Source organism: Leucopleurus acutus (genome assembly GCF_964270905.1).
Source record: "Leucopleurus acutus genome assembly, chromosome: 15".
Classification (NCBI taxonomy): domain Eukaryota; kingdom Metazoa; phylum Chordata; class Mammalia; order Artiodactyla; family Delphinidae; genus Leucopleurus; species Leucopleurus acutus.
This window is the reverse complement of record NC_139157.1, coordinates 7273979-7290837: the sequence shown is the minus strand read 5'-3', so window position 1 is coordinate 7290837 and position 16859 is coordinate 7273979. Positions and strand designations below refer to the sequence as shown.

At 45.7% G+C, this 16859-nt stretch overlaps 1 protein-coding gene across 1 annotated transcript in view; it reads right to left on the bottom strand.

The window, feature by feature from the left end:
* The window catches only part of AGPAT4 (1-acylglycerol-3-phosphate O-acyltransferase 4), a 107044-nt gene extending 92723 nt beyond the window's left edge, over positions 1-14321 (bottom strand). The window contains exon 1 of the mRNA XM_082855800.1: positions 14146-14321. The gene's annotated coding sequence lies outside the window, so the exon portion shown is untranslated. The remainder of the gene's footprint in view (positions 1-14145) is intronic.
* Between the last annotated feature and the right edge of the window lie 2538 nt (positions 14322-16859).

The following is a 16859-nucleotide window of genomic DNA, read 5'->3' as shown; positions in this document are numbered from 1 at the left end:
CATAGTTGTTTAAAAACACAAAACAAACTCCTGGCCCTACAGAAGACAAAACCTAAGCATAGTCAGCTCTCAGGCCACACGTGTCCTGGCACTGTCTGAATGAAGGCGTGAATGAGGCCGAGGGGAGTTCCAGCCTGCAGGAAAAAGGGGCTCTCCCCTCACCCAGGGAACAGAGCAAGATGTTGGGGCCCAGGTCTGCTGATGCAACGTTGGTGCCAGCCTGAGCGCTGTCGGGGTGTAGAGCGGGTCTTCTGACACTGGCATGACTTCTGTGAGGCTGGGCCACAAATAAGGTAGGAGGGGACCTCACCTCTGATCCTGAGTATAGCCTGTGGGAAAGGCTGGAAGGATTTTCACCACCTCTGAGTTTTCCAGGCAGCCTCAAAGAGCAGAGGGAACTCACCCCCAGACACATGCCAACAGCAGCTACTGCCACAATCTAGGCTTTGGCTTAAGGTCCAGAGGAAATCTTCAGTGGATCAAAGGTGTTTTCCCCTTCATTCAGAGCAAGGCTGCTCTGAATACCTGAGACTGAATACTCTGCTTCCGGTCAAACCCACTCAAGTTGGAAGTAGACCGTGTTTGCTACAGCGGACTCACCATGATTAAATTCGGATGAAACTTCAAGGCTCAAATATGCGGAAGAAACGCTACTTAGAGCTATAAGGTCAGCTGCCCTTGAATGCCAAGCGGAGCAGAGGCTGACAAAGCTTCCCCGGAGCAGAGCTCCATGAGGCAGGTGTGGTGTCTGGGGACTCACACGGTCCCCCCAGGAGCCAGCACGCCCCCCGCCCCCCACGGCAGACATCACGGGAAGAGCTCATGAATGAAACCTGGAGAGTTGCCAAGAGTGGGTTAATGAAATCCGTGGGGAGGTAAGTAATTGAAGGGAAAGAAATGGATCCATCCGCCCGTCAACATCGAAATCTTCACATTTTCTGGATGGTGGAAGGCGAATGAAGCAACAAGACAGAAATCAAGAATTTATGTCCCAGGGCTCCAATTTTAGCTCCAGAAGACTTTCTCTTTTCCCAAAGTCAGCGTGGTGAATTTGATCAACGCCCTGCATCAAATTCAAAACGTTCGCTGTGCTAGTGTCACTGAGCCCCTGTGGCGAGGGAGGGGTCGGGGCAGCTGCCCCAGTTTTCCTCTAAACTCTTGCTATGGAAATTAGTGTCCCCAAACGGGATGCTGGGATAGGGATAAAGTGACGAGGAAAATGGGACTTATTTCTCATCTGTCTTTGGTTATGAAGGAGGCCTGTAGCTTCCTGCTGCCTTCTTATAACAGGGGACCCTGAATGCTGAGTATCTGAAGGGCTCCACAGTGTAAAGGTAGCAACCTTCGCGCCTGAGCAGGGGCTCCGGAGGCAGCAGCTGGTTTGCCTTTATCAGCTGCTTGACCCTGGGCAAATTACTGAACCTCAGTTTCTTCACGTGTAAACTGGAGACAGTAATAGTTCCTACTTCATGGGGCTGTGGTGAGGATTAGTTGTTTCTAGAGCCCTGCCTGGTACGTGGCAATCTTAAATGTGGCATCATCTTCACCATCCTCATCACCATCACCACCGTCACCATCACCGTCATCATCACCGTCACGATCACCACCATCACCATCGTCACCATCATCGTCACCATCACCATCGCCTTTGTCATGGCTCTGGCTTTCCTTTTGTCCTATCACTTTTCTGCTAGTCACCCTCCTTCCATCAGTGGTCCAAGTTCTCCCAGCCCCTTGGAAACACCTAGAAAACTTAAAAACAAAAACAAGGAACCAGTGAGTCAACTAGCCGGTCCAAGGCAGGTGATTCTAACGAACAGGTAAGGCTGAGCCCACAGCCGAGACTCTGTCAGTGAGACCTGAATTCAGGGAGTGAGATGCGGCCCCTTCGCCACAGCAGCCGTTTCCTCCCTTCACAGGATCCGTGGCTGGTCCCCTGACTCTGCATCGAAGACCAAGTGTTTGTGCAGGTCACCAAGGCCTCCACCAGTAGCTCCACATCGGCTCACTCCTCCTGCCTTTGATTAAACCCCCTCCTCCTTCTGTTTTAATGTCAAAGACTCCATTTCGTGCTTGGAAGGCCAGCTCAGAGCACAGCTTCTGAAATGAGGGCCAAGCCGGGACCAGGCTGCAGGCCACCGTGACCCCCACTGGGTGAGACCCCCACTGGGTCCCTCACCTGGGTCAGCCAGAGACATGTTCTGAATGAAGGAACTTGGGTCAGCCAGAGACATGTTCTGAATGAAGCAACTATCTGGAAAGCTAAAATGTATAACTAAGTTGCCAAAAGGTAAAACTGACAGAACTTTTGTTTCGGTGATGAGCTTTCCAGTGTCACCTGGACTCTCCTGCCTTAGGAAATGAAGTCCGCTGGGGCCAACATGGACAGCTCACGACCATGGCTCTGCTGTTCATCAGTCAGTCTCAACCAGTAGGCATCTTTTTAGTTCCCCGTTTTCTTTTCCTGCCCTGCCATCAATTGCTGCTTTTCTACCATTTACCCAGGAAAACGGAGAACCAAGCTTGTTAAGCCAGTCATTTCAGTGTTTGGCGTGCTAAGTAGGTTTCCGGAAAAATCAGATTAAGCCTAAGGAAGAACACAGGCTTTTGACGATAATGTTTCTCACTTTATACTTAAGATCTGGGGCTGCGTTCCACATGGCCGGATATGTTACCATCTCTTAAATGGGCATATGTTTCAGCAGACTTTTGGTTTAATCTGAATTAGATAAATTCCCTGTTGTCAGAGAGTACCTTTTCTCCACTTTCCCCCCAGAATGCCAATCCCATCGCCTGTGTCACACAAATATTCTAATGTGAATTTCCCTGGAATAGATGGTAGTACTTCTAATGCACAGACCCCACAGCACCTTGATAATCTGACAGCACTATTTCCATTTTCAAAAGATTACTATGGGGACTTCCCTGGTGGTCCAGTGGTTAAGACTCCACACTTCCAATGCAGGGAGCACGGATTCGATTCCTGGTTGGGGAGCTAAGATCCCACGTGCCGAGGGGCGTGGCCAAAAAGTTAAAAAAAAAGATTATTATGAAATGTTGGGTCAAGTGACACTTCATATAATGCACTTAATAACATGATTTTAAAAAGAGCATGTACACCCACCCACCCACCCACCCACCCACACACCCACACACACACACACACACAAGAGGCCCACCCTTCTTCCTTATTACTCTCTAATACATTAAAAAAAAACAGCTTTTTTGTGCCTGGGCAAAGTTCATAGGTCAGATTTTTTTTTCATCCAACGTCTTACTGTAAAGGAAAAAAAAAAAAGTGGTCTATTGGGGTAGTTAGGTATCGGGCTCTCTTTCCATCTCTTACAATGAGCTCTATCCAAGCTTTTCATTTCACGCAGGAGGTTTGGGTGAGGTTACTCTGCAGAATGTGAGACCCTTCGAGCGAGGGGTACCTTTATGATAGCTTGTTAGTATCTGAATTGGCAAAGTTCACCTGCCTGACTGTTTCCTTCAGATTTCAAAAGATAACCCCATGCAGGAAGGTTTTATGAGAACAGGAAGATAACTCACCCCAAAACGATAAGATAACAGATATCAGCCAGCAATAAGAGTTGATTCCTTGTCCAAGAGGTAGTCAAGGTATTGGGAGAGGAAGAGAGATCAGAAAGAAAAGAACAAGGGCTGGGCTCATCTAGAGAAGCTATTACTCCATTATCAAGGGAGGGAGGGCACAAAAGGTGGGTGACCAGAGACAGAAAGGGATCCAAGAAACCTTCCATCAGTTAGACCTTCAGGAGCAGATAGACACAGAGAAGAAAACAGTCAAGGTGGGTAAACTCTCAGGGATTACTCAGGCCCGGCCCCATCCCATCCCATCCCATCCCATCCCCAAGACTCACCACTGGAGAGAGTAGGAAGGAGGGGAAGGGAAAGGACTGTTCCTTCCCACAGCCAGCTACAGGTTATCCAGCTCAGTCTTTTCTTCTCAAAAATGTCCACAGAAATATTGCCTTCTGCAGAGGAGACTAACTGTGAAGGGTCTGGAGCTATGGCCTAAAGCCATCCAAACAACCCAGCCTGAAAAGTCTTCTGTATTGTCTTAAAAGATCATGTAAATTTTGCGTTATGTCATGGCATGTCCATATTTGTTTTCTTTTTAAAAATTATTTTTCCTTGGATCTTCTGGCAAAATTGATGCTTGAGTGAGCTGGGCCCAGTTTACCCTGCAACTGGCACATGCCCCAGATGGCCCCAGGATGAGGTGGATGAAGAATTTGCATCCAGCCTGGACCCTTCCTTAATGGGATCAGGAAACAAGGACCCAGGATGTGCCAGGCCACTTCCCAGTGCCAGGGGACAGCACAGACCAAGGAGCCCAAGGTCACACGGAGAGTAAGCAGGTGGCCACAGCTGGGGCCGCACCCAGGCTCTGCGGCACAGCCCTGCTCCCCCTTATGCCACGCTACTCCCTGTGGACCTAAAGGCTGCCAGTCTACTAGGCCCAGCAGAAAGCAGCTAGAGAAGGGGGCCTGGTAGTCTCCGGACTCTCATTAATGAAACGCTCCTGTGGCCTCTGACAAGGGCAGGACACCTTGACCGCCAGGAGGATCCTCTCCCTGCCCAGAGAAGCAGGCAAGGTTATGTCATGTGCTCATTAGCAAATTGCAGCTCAGGGCCCGCCCAGCACCCACAGGACACAGCTCCCAGCCTTGCAAAGCACAGACAGTATGTCTTCTCTGGGGAGTCAGGCCAGAGGGAAGCTTTTTAAACCAGACTGTCTTAAAGACAAATCACAGTTCAGCCGTTTCAGAAGACAGCAGCAGTGGGAGAAGGGAGGCAGCGCCAACCTGGCTAAAATTGGAACCCACATAAATAATTAAAATAATCAGGCACATCGAAGATATCTCTGTGGTCCTCTCTCTCTGCTTCCCTTAAATGTTAACTCTATTATTCCTCTAGGAATGGAGGTCAAATGAGGATTTTACAGACACCATGAAACTTTATTATAGTGCTTGGTCTTAAGTAACTTCTTAAACTTCTGCATGATTTGGGAGGTTAAGATGAATTTCTGCACATTTTGAAGCTATGGAAATCCTTTCCCCCTAAAAGAAGATCCAGGGAAATGGTGGGAAAGAATACATCATACAAGTAAATAAGATGCCTTTATAATTCTTCATAGATCAAAAGTCACAGTCTTTGCTCCCCTAACAGGTATTGCTAGCTCTGTGACTCAGGAAAGCTAGCTAACCACTCTGTGCCTCAGTTTCAAGTCAGACTAGAGAAAAGAATTCACAGCCCACAAGGCTGGGTAAGGACAAAATGGGATCGGACAGGCAGAGCACACAGTACAGTAGCAATGCTGAATAAAGGGGGTTGATATTATTAAAGTGCATAAATGACTACATTACAAAGCATAATAGAGGTGACCCTTTGGGAAGAGTATTACAGGAAAGGTTTCTTTCTGTATTTACTATCCCAGAGCATCAAAGAGGCCCTCTGTACAACCCATTACAAAATCCTGGGGCTCCATCTCCCGGAGCTCTCAGCCCGGCTCTTTCTGCGTCATCCTCCCAGGCCTGGCCTCCACCTTGGTCTCCTGCCCCGAGGCACCAGCCTGACGGGGCTCTCCCTGCCTACGATGACAGCCAGATCGGTTCACAGGGTCCGAGGGACGGGGTGTCCCCCACCTCGCTGTCCCTGCTGTCCAGGCCCCTTCACCACCTGGCACACTCTCATCTCTGATCACTTCCTGATTCACACCCTGCTCCTCTGTAAACAGAGCACCCCAGCGTTAGCACCCCGCTTCTAGGAAGCATTTCTGAAGCCCCAGACTGGATGGGGGATCAGAGGCTCCCCTTTCTATGCTCCCACAGCGCTCTGCACTCTCCCGCCAGTGTGTTAAAATGATCCACTTAGGTTTCTGTCCTGTCCTCCAGGCAGTGACCCTGTCCGGCTCATCTGCGTACCCTCAGTGCCCAGCCAATAATAGGCTGGACACAAGGATTCAGAAACGCTGTAAGAAGATTCTGGAATTGTGTGGGGTGTGGGAATAACAGACTCACTCCACTCACTCCCATCTTTCAGGTCCTGGAAGGGAGGAGGGAGAAGGGCAGACAAAAGGAAGGGACAGCGCAGAGACTAGACACCTCGTGAGCCCCAGGCATGGGGCTGGGGAGCGGGCCTTACCTGAAGCAGGGCGGTCCAGGACCAACAGGGAAGGTGGCCTCCAACCCAGTGGGAAGCGCTGGAGACCAGAGACCAGGAGGGAGAGGCTGAAAACACCCACCACCGCTGGAGGTCTGTGCTCAGAGACAAGTGATTACTAGTGAGACCTGGGCATGTAGCACGTGGTTCCCGGTGTAAACCCAGGAAATGGGGTGAATCAGCAAATCCCAGCAAAGGCGAGGTCAGTTATGCCAAGCAGCTCGCAATCTTCCTATAGGTATGTTGATCCATCCCACCCAGGCCTGTCGGCCAGGCCCAAGGGCAGGGTCTCCCTAAACAGAGTTCTGAGTCAGGTCCGCCCACCCGGCCCCGCCCAGCTCCCTCCCTGCAGCCTCGGGTTACAAGGTGACTGCTGCAGGTTTGCCAGAGAAAGAGCACTAAACTTCGAATACATTCCAGTTACAGGTCTGCCTTTCACTTATTTTATTATTATTTTCCGATTCCTGTCTATTTATTAATTTCAGTGAATGAACTGCACCTTTGGTTTGGACTCATGTCTGTAAACCTGGGGAGTACAGGTTAATCCTGAGGGGCGCGTTTGCTTGGATGGGGGAGCCGACCACGTGAGCTCAGACGTGGCAATTCCCTAAAGCAGTGGTTCTCAAATGCAGGTGACTTCGCCCTTCCAGGGGACATTTGGCAGAGACTGGGGCAATTTTGGCTGTCACAATTGGGGGCAGCGGTGGCATCTAGACGATGGAGGCCAGGAACGCACAGGACTGCTCCACAACAAAGACTTATCTGGCCCAAAATGTCAACAGTGCTGAGATTAAGAACTTGCCCTAAGGGGAGGGGGCGGGGTGGGGGGGGTGGGGGGCGGTGATGAATTGGGCCGTTGGGATTGACGTGTATACACTGATGTGCATAAAATTGATGACTAATAAGAACCTGCTGTATAAAAAAATAAATAAAATTAAATTTAAAAAAGAAAGAACTTGCCCTAAAAGGAATGTCAGCCTTGGAGGACCTGGCTGGAAGGAATCAGCTCAGGCACATCTGACCCTGGATCTCTTGTGCCCACTTTTTGTCTAGGCTACAGCAACCATTCAGTGCCAGGCGTGCTGCTCTGTGCTAGAAACTTCCATGAGAAGCCCCCAGTGCAGTCACGAGGCTAGAACTGTAAAGGATTGTCTATAATGTAATAGCATCTGGAAAGAGTGACTTTTAGGAAGAATGAACGGGATTGAGGAAGAATATCAAGCCAGCAGAGGCCAGAGATTCGGGAGACAGAGGCCCAAAGGGCGACACACATTTGGGAAGGAAGCTACTCCCCTCATCTCCTTTCAGCCTACCCTTCCCCACAGCAAAGGAGAGAGGAAAGGGGAGGTTTTAGATGATGGCATTGATTGTGTGTTGACGGCTGCAGTATCCTGGGAAGAAGCGCTAGGTATGGGCAGACTCTTTAAAATTTCATCAGCCTGGGTTACCCTCTGCCCCGAGAGAGGTGACAGCGCAGGAGGGAGCTGACAGAGATGGGAAGAAGACCAAACTTCACTCAGTTCATTTCTCCCATTCTTATTTCAAAGTCTGTCTAAGATAAGCACAGGTGGTATCTTTTCAGATAACACTCTGCCTCTAAACTTGCTAACTGATCTGTGGACAACCAACAACAGACAAGAAACGCTAACTCCATCTACCCATGGCCTTGGAAACCACTGAGATCCGCCAGAGCAGATATCCTTAAGAGCTACTTCTCGGCAAAGTTCAGTCCTTGGTTATAAATTGGTTTTGCGAACAGTTCATGTTTAATTTGATGTATGAACTGCACTGCCACTCAGATGTTTTCATCACAGGACCTGTTCCCTTCCCCCACCGTAACACCTTTCTGGGTAAACCACAACAAAATAACAAAGCCCCCTGAAAACTATTAGAGTAGTTTGTTTAGAAGTACGGCTCTTAGTCCCCCCCCCCCCACCTCTCCAAGTTCTAAAATACTACTCTCTCTTCCAAAATTTCTGAAGCTCCTAAAATGTAGGACGGAAGGCATGCAAGGGAAGGTCCATACGGTAGAGAGCTGTTCACAACTGCAGAAGTACTGTGTGTCTATGTCCCAGGCACTGGGCTGGCCCGGGCATAGATGCATAAATACGATACCATGGAAATAGGGGGTCAGCAGTGGGGTACCATGGTCTTGGGTCCAATCTCAGCCCTGTTACTTATTATGGTATTAGGGGAGTGACTTACTCTCTCTCAACTTTACTTTATCTAAAATGCAAACTGATAACAGTTTAACTTGCTCGTTTGTTATGAGGATAAAGGGAATGAATAAATGTGAGGTCTGTGTAAAAGACTTGCCCATAGGGTGCTCTCAGCACAGGTGGGCTGCTATCATTATCCTATATATGCTACAGGTTGGCCAGTCACCTCAGCGTCCCTGATGGCTTCTACAGGTTACCTGTCATCCCCCAGGCTGAGGAATAATCTGCAGGAATTTCAGTGTCCGGTTTCAAACTACCATGAGGTACACAAGGTGCCTCTTCTCTCGTAGGATCCTACATAGAAATGACCATGAAACAGCCATCATGTGTGACCCAAGGTCAGAGGGGAGAGATTGGAACAACTTCCTGCTGAAGGGAGAAGCTGGTCTCACCCACAATCAAAATAACAAAGAAGACGGGGAATTTGCTAAACGGTTTTTTCTCTGAAGGTCAGGCGGGCACTGGAGGGGGGGCATTCCGGATGAACTCGGTTAGGTTGCCCATATCATTTCCGGCTGAAGGTAGAAATCACGTGCGGTCAGACAATCCTGCTGAGAGGAGCTGCATGACAGCAGGAAATACAAACAGGAAGTGTTGCAACAAGGTTTTAACATTATTTATTCGGGGTATTTAGATTTAAAGTGTTGAAACCCACTTGCTTTTGTCGAACAAGACATAGACTTGCAACATCTTATGGGAAATCTAATGGCAAGAGGATTATCTAGTAAACCAATGGGCATATAATTTGGATGCAGTTGGGAGTCTGTCTTTTTAAAATGTTACATTTTGAGTCCATCTGGAGGGACCTATAGTCCCACGGAGTCTACAGGGAACTCACTCTGAGGGAACTTTGAGAGATTATCTCACTCAGTTTGTATTTTTCAGAAAGAGAATTTACAAGCCTTCTGCCCTCTGTGCCTCTGTGACCCCAGGGTCAAATCCTCACTTCTTGCATATCGTTAACAAATGTTTACTGACATCAAACATAAGCAAACCAATGAAGGAAGAGACAAGAAAGTTATAAGATGAACAGTCAACTGCTAAGCACTCTCTCCCTCTCTGCCCAGAACAATCTATGTATAAAATTCTTCAATGAAAGAAGCATCTGGTGCCATTAGCCAACAGATGCTTCAATCAAAAACAATTACCCCTGTATATTACACAATGGAATATTACTCAGCCATTCAAAAGAGTGAAATATTGCCATTTGCAGCAAAACAGACGGACCTAGAGATTATCATACTAAGTGAAGTAAGTCAGGCAGAGAAAGACTAGCATTATATGACATCACTTCTTTGTGGAATCTAAAAAAATAATAAAAACTAACTTATTTACAAAACAGAAACAGATTCACAGACATAGAAAACAAATTTATGGTTACCAAAAGGGAAAGGGGAGGGGGAGGAAAAAATTTTAAACATGGGATTAATAGATACACGCAACTATATATAAAACAGATAAACAAGGACTTCCTGCATAGTACATGGAACTATATTCAATACCTTGTATAACCTATAATGGAAAAGAATCTGAAGGTGTACACCTGAAACTAGCACAATATTGTAAATCAACTATAGTTTAATTAAAAAAAAAAAAAGAACATTACGCCCTGGTTTAAGCGGCTGTTTCTACATCTGTCTCTCTGCCAGTTCCTGAGCTTTTTTAGGGAAGAAATAGTTTCCCATTTATTGCTAGATCCATGATATATAGTGCCTGACACATGATACTGATATCAGCTGTTGAGTGAATGAGTAAATGGATGGGTGGATGGATGATATATATATGAATGAATGAATGAATGAATGGCGACTGAAAGGTAGGACTAAAGGTGAAAGGAAGAAGTAAAGCAAACCAGACTGGAACACAAGTTGAAAATCTTTGTGGAACAAGTCTTGAAAAATAAGGAAAGACAGGTTAGATAGATTGTTCCATGATAACGTTCACCAAAAATTGCTCTTGTTTTAAGATATTTCCTCTTATTCAGTCATTAGAAGAGAATGGAGATCACCCAGTCACAGTATCTCCCTTAAAAACCCTTCGGATATTTGAAAACTAGCTATTCACACTGTATGCGGTTTTGCTCACAGTGTGTCCACAGCACTCCGCACACAATAAATGCACAAGAAATACTGTTAAAAGAACAAGTTCATGATTTAAGCTTCCTCTTTCCCAGAACCTTAGCAGTGATTCTCCCTGGTCCATACATGAAGCCAAATTTCCGAGTTCCAAAACTTTCCAAATGGATTCTGTCCTGGGACGAAGATTATTGCATTAGAGTTGCCCAGGTTCTGGGTGATGTGAGATAGTTTTTAAGCCCGGCGTGATTACATATGATCATTTAGGCGTCAAAAACCTTTCAGAACTGTGAACACAGTGTCTTCCCATACCCATTAGACCTCCTTTTCAGAATACAGCAGATTGCACAAAATATAGTAAGTTTGCCAAATGTTCATCTGAGCATCCCACAACTTAAAGCAACAGCAATGGTCGGTATTATTAGAATGACGCTGTGGGTGCATGTGGAGTTCCCGCATTCAGATTTCTGACTTGTTTAAAGTCTGATTTAAGTCTGATTGCAGTTCTTAGAGCTTCACCTCAAGAATAACTGAATTACGAAGGATTCTGCCTCCTACTTACACAGTCCTTCTTTTCTACCAGTCTCGTTCTGGGTTAAACAAAATTCTGTCTCTGAATCCCTACTAGTTCTTTCCACCAGCACAGACTGCTCCTGGGCTATTTCCATGCTAAAGATGGACTTCTCCCTGCTTTGGACAAGAACCTTGAACCAGGACCCATCTCTCACCATCCGTCCCTGTTACCTGAGACACCTTTGCCTCTTCGCCTTGAATCATCTGTCCCCTCCCCTTCAAACCTTCAATGCCACCATCCTCTACTTCTTCCCAGACTCACGGCATCTCACTTCTCATATCCCTCTTGCCCTGCCTCTTTCTCTCCAGCTCTGTGCCCATCTACACACTTTGTCACCCCTATTTGGAGGATTTTAAACTTGAGAGCACAGACCACCACTTCTGTTTTCTTCACAAACTTGACAGCACACAGTTCAGAGCCATGAAATCCCAACACGATGGTGACTGACTCCAGCTTCACCAGTTATTTCCTCAGCATCACCTCCATCCAGCCTCTTTCACTGGACCCAGAATTTGCTTTGCATCTATAGCTCCACTGACCCTCTCCGGGTCAAGACTGTTAATTATGTTTTTTTTTGTTTTTAGTGTGTGTGGTACGCGGGCCTCTCACTGTTGTGGCCTCTCCCGTTGCAGAGCACAGGTTCCGGACGCACAGGCTCAGCGGCCATGGCTCACGGGCCCAGCCGCTCCGCGGCATGTGGGATCCTCCTGGACCGGGGCACGAACCCGTGTCCCCTGCATCGGCAGGCGGACTCTCAACCACTGCGCCACCAGGGAAGCCCCTGTTAATTATGTTTTTAACTTCTACTCAGGGTCTGATCATAGGACAGTGATTTCCCTTTTTTTTTTGTCTGAAATTCCAAACAATTCTTGCTACTTTTCCTTTGAACTCCATCTTACAAGGATTTTTGCTGTGAAACTCCTATATTTGGAAACTCAAGAGTACTCTTACCACACACTTGACTTACACACTTTCCATCTGCTCCGCAGGGTCATGTAGTAAAGTCTACCTCCTTGAGGACCATCTCAGGCTGGAAAAACAGTAACTTAGTCTGACTAGTTTCCACACTTTGCAAACATCGCAAACCTATAAACCTACAACTGTTCATATGTACTAACATGTGCTTTTCAAAACAATGGTCATATTTTTTAATGACACTTTTCTGTGTTTTATGACTTTTTAACTAGTTCTCTTGTCTTTACTTATTTCCTGTTAGTTTTGTGCCACGCTATTTAGCCCCTTTTTAAGATAACTTTTGTATCTGAAATACTTAAGACCTCTTGCACTATAAACAGTTTTATAAGTCATAGACAACAGCATGTTGAGATAAGGATCTTGGCAAGCAGAACCTCATTAAACCACCCCTTCTTCCTGCTTCCCTGAGGAAGGGTTACTCTGAGCTTTCTAAGTGATGCTTTTGGCTTCATAGTGGAAAGGCATTGTGAAGGCTAAGCCAGCTTCACAAATCTTTATCCAAAACTACAGATAATGTTAAGAATCAAGGGTGAGATTACTATCGATTGGTCTTATAAAGCCTAATTTGGTAATTCAGGATGCCCATTAGAAGAATGGTGTCTGTTATCGAACATCTCCTCAGATGCACTGAATAAAAGCATCAATTTGACTCCTACCTGTTAATAAGCCCATTTGGACTATGTCTGTTCAACAGCTGTGTCACTTGATTTTAATTATATTTAACTTTGCTTAATACTATGTAGATGATACTCTTTTTCTCTCATGTTTTATATTTTTCCTGAAAATCAACTCTTTTTCTCTCCATAGAGGACACTTAGAAGATTCAGTAGCTTCCCTGCCCAACTACACACACACACACACCACATATCACACACATCAGATACACATACACACCACAGACACACACTTTCTTCCTTATGATATCTTTTTTTTTCCCAACTGAGGATGCTTGACTAACAATCACAGCTGGGTTAATCTCTTCCCAGTTTTAAAAAAGAGAAGGTCTATGGACCATCAGCTTAAGGAGAGTGGACAGCTGATCCATATTAGGACGACGCCCGAAAAACTGAGAACCCTGCTGGTAGTTAACATTTGTTACTCATTTACACTTGTTGAACTTGGATTGTGTGCTAAGTAAGTTCAGACTAGAGCAAAGACCCCTCTTTTAAACATTCAGACTTTTAGGCAGACCTGGGCAGACAATAACGTCAGTGTGAATTCTCAAACACCCTCTACAACTTTTTCCAAGGATCTCACCTCCTCTAAAGAAGTGCTCTTCCCCGCCCCCCGCCACTTAGTTTGATCACAGGATTAATATCACGTCTTGAGAGCAGTTTAGGTTTTCAAAAAAGACCAGAAACTGAAGACTTACATAAACATCAGATCATTCCTTTTTCTAATTCCCAGATATGATGAGGAAATTCATAGGCTGAAAATTCAGTAAATAAAGAGGTAATTACAAATGCCCGTTTCCTTGACAACTCCCCTCCCCCAGCCCTCCGGTGATAGGGAAAAACCAAAACGGGGGTGAGGAGGGGTAGCCGCGAAGCCAGGTTGCCTCCGAGCAGCCTGGGCGAGAACCAGCGCGGAAAGAGCCGACGCGCAGCAAACACAAATAAAGCAATGGATATCGGGGCTGCACTTGGGTGTAGTATTTTTGTGGTTGCCATAGAAACGGCAGAGACGGAAGAACATGTTGCATGACACAAAAGAGACCGATCGGTAACAGGAACCTTCTCCCCGGCTTCGTCTATTGCAGAGAAAATTATTTCACCCGAGGCGGGGGGGGGGGGGGGGGTGCTGGGCAGGGGGAAATGAACCCCAGCACGGCAGCTCGAAATCACAGCGCGGACGGCCACGCTCCCCCAGCTGAGCACAAAGAAACGGTCCTTGTGCGGCAGCAAAGCCCCCGCTGCCTTCCAGGGCTGCCCCTCCACGTTCCCACTGTCTCCTCACTTCCTTCTCCGCCTTCCTCTCCTCCTCTTTCTTACCTACCCCTTCCAGAGGTTTTAATGAAATCCAGCCCAGGAGAGAATAAGGGTGATAGAGAGAGGGGTGCAAACATCCGCCACGCCCAGAGGTGAAGTCGCCTGGAAATAGCACGAACGGCACATACCTCCTTTCTGGAAGCCCTGGACACATGGACTTAGAAATCAGAAACTGAAAGGGAGCAGGCTGGGGTGCAGAAATTGCCACTAGTTTATAGGAGCTGTAAGTCAGCCAACACTGGAAAGAAAAAGCGAGACTCCACCCATGGGGTGGACTCTTCGGAAAAAAAAAAAAAGTGGTCCTCAGCTGACGTCTCTCCCCACCCCATGTCACTTCCTTTTAAAGCTACAATTTAGCAGTTATGGGGAGGGAGATACGAGCTGGTGTAACATGAGTCCCTCCCCCTCCCCTTCCAATTAGTGTAAGGAAGTGCTTCAGCTGGCTTCACGTCTGAAATCTCTGGCCGGAGAACCTGCCAGAATCGGAAACAAAGCCCGCTAGGTGGCTTTTCTTTTTCGGCCGCGCCTCCCGAATCCTGTTGCATCCCTATGCCGACATGGCTCCTCCAACCTCAGCTCGGACAGATCCAGCCCCGTCTGTGCTGAGACCTGGAAATTGCCCTAAACTGGCTCATATTTTGTTTGGTAAAATACCCGCACTCTGCAATCCCCCCTCACCTCTCACTGGTACGCGGTGCGGAAAGGAGATTGCATTCCACTCGGAAGAGCCCCAAAGCACCTTCGACAAAATACTACTGAAAATTCCAGCGATCTGAGATGTTAAGAACTGGGAAACAGAGGCTTGGAGGTCGATGGATTTTCTCCCCGCAAAGCAGCTACCGGGTGGATTCCCCGTGCGCGCGCGGGCGCGCACGCAAGCACATGCACGTGGCATTCACGCGCAGTGTTAGAGAGGGTCTGGGCAGATCTTTATAATAAAATAGAGTCCTCATAATTTTAAAAGAGGGCGGGCTGTTGAACCTCCAGAAATGCCAGGTCTCCAACATTTATAAAAAACACTTTCAACCTCCAAACAGTTAAGATGTATGCCCTTCAAATGTTCTTTATTAGAGCCATTGCCACAAATAATATTTGAGTATTAACATATGACTCCTGTGTTCACCGCCGTTCTTTAGATGTTTACAGTCCACAGGGAAAAAAAATAAATGTTCACAAATAACTAGACCATATTGCAGAATTACTAAGAGCTACAAAAGTGCTAAAAACAGCGTGCCATGAGAAAATAGAAGGATGGAAAGAGCTCTATTGGGTTATGATGAGTGAAAAAAAGGCATTCAGAATTCAGCAAACATGGTTTGGACTGGGTCCTATAGGGTGTGCGGCGTTTTGATAGTCTGTGATGGAGAGAGGGAAAAGCATGAATGGGGTTGAAGGACATCTAAGGCATAAAAAAGGACCAGAACAGAAAACCCATTTGTGGCAATGGTTTATTTTAATATTCATGGGAAAATAAATTTGACCATGTAAACACGTTCATAAAAGATGTTTGTAAGAAGTTCTTGCAGCCAAGGCAATTTTTGAGTTCTCATAACTTTTCAAATTATGTTTTTAAATTCATTTGTTTCCAGTTTTTCAAAGCACTTCTAAAGTAGAGTTAGACTGATGCTTTTTCATAGTTGAATTTTGAATGGGGATTAACTTCAAAATCTACAAATTGCATAAATCTGTGCTACATTTACTACAAGTAGAGCCACTGATTTCAACAGAAACAATATGAAATAAAAATTTTTGACATTTGCAAGTCTTATTCTGATCATAATACTATTATATGTCTATTCCATTAAGATTATCATTATTATTTTTTAATTTAATTTAATTATTTTATACATCAGTTTCTTTTTTTGAATTTTATTTTATTTATTTTTTTATACAGCAGTTTCTGATTAGTTATCCATTTTATGCACATCAGTATATACATGTCAATCCCAATCTCCCAAATCATCCCACCTCCACCACCCCCCACTCGGCTTTCCCCCTTTGGTGTCCATAAGTTTGTTCTCTACATCTGTGTCTCTATTTCTGCCTTGCAAACCAGTTCATCTGTATCATTTTTCTAGATTCCACATATATGTGTTAATATACGTATTTGTTTTTCTCTTTCTGACATACTTCACTCGGTATGACAGTCTCTAGGTCCATCCACGTCTCTACAAATGACCCAATTTCCTTCCTTTTTATGGCTGAGTAATATTCCATTGTATATATGTACCACATCTTCTTTATCCATTCATCTGTCAGTGGGCATTTAGGTTGCTTCCATGTCCTGGCTATTGTAAATAGTGCTGCAATGAACAATGGGGTGCGTGTGTCTTCTTGAATTATGGTTTTCTCAGGGTATATGCCCAGTAGTGGGATTGCTGGGTCATATGGTAGTTCTATTTTTAGTTTTTTAAGGAACTTCCTTACTGTTCTTCATAATGGCTGTATCCATTTACATTCCCACCAACAGTGCCAGAGGGTTCCCTTTTAAGATTATTGTTATTATTATGCTTATTTTTGCTACAGTAACACTTTGCCTATTTAGATGATGTTACTCACAGTCTCAATTACCTTAGAAATATAGCTGCGAAATATGGGAGGAAAAAACACTACTTCTAAAAATTTAAAGTGGAAAGACAACCTTTGAGAATTAAACCCTATGCACTTTACTCAGTCCCATTTAGAATCTCTCCTTTATTTTAGATATCCTGATTTAGCTCTTTCTATCTAAACAAGGAACTGTGAACATTTCCAGATCAAAATCTAACAATTCAGTTCAACAAATAGGTATTGAGTATCTGTGCTGGTTGCTGAAGATACAAAAACACAAGTAAGACATGGA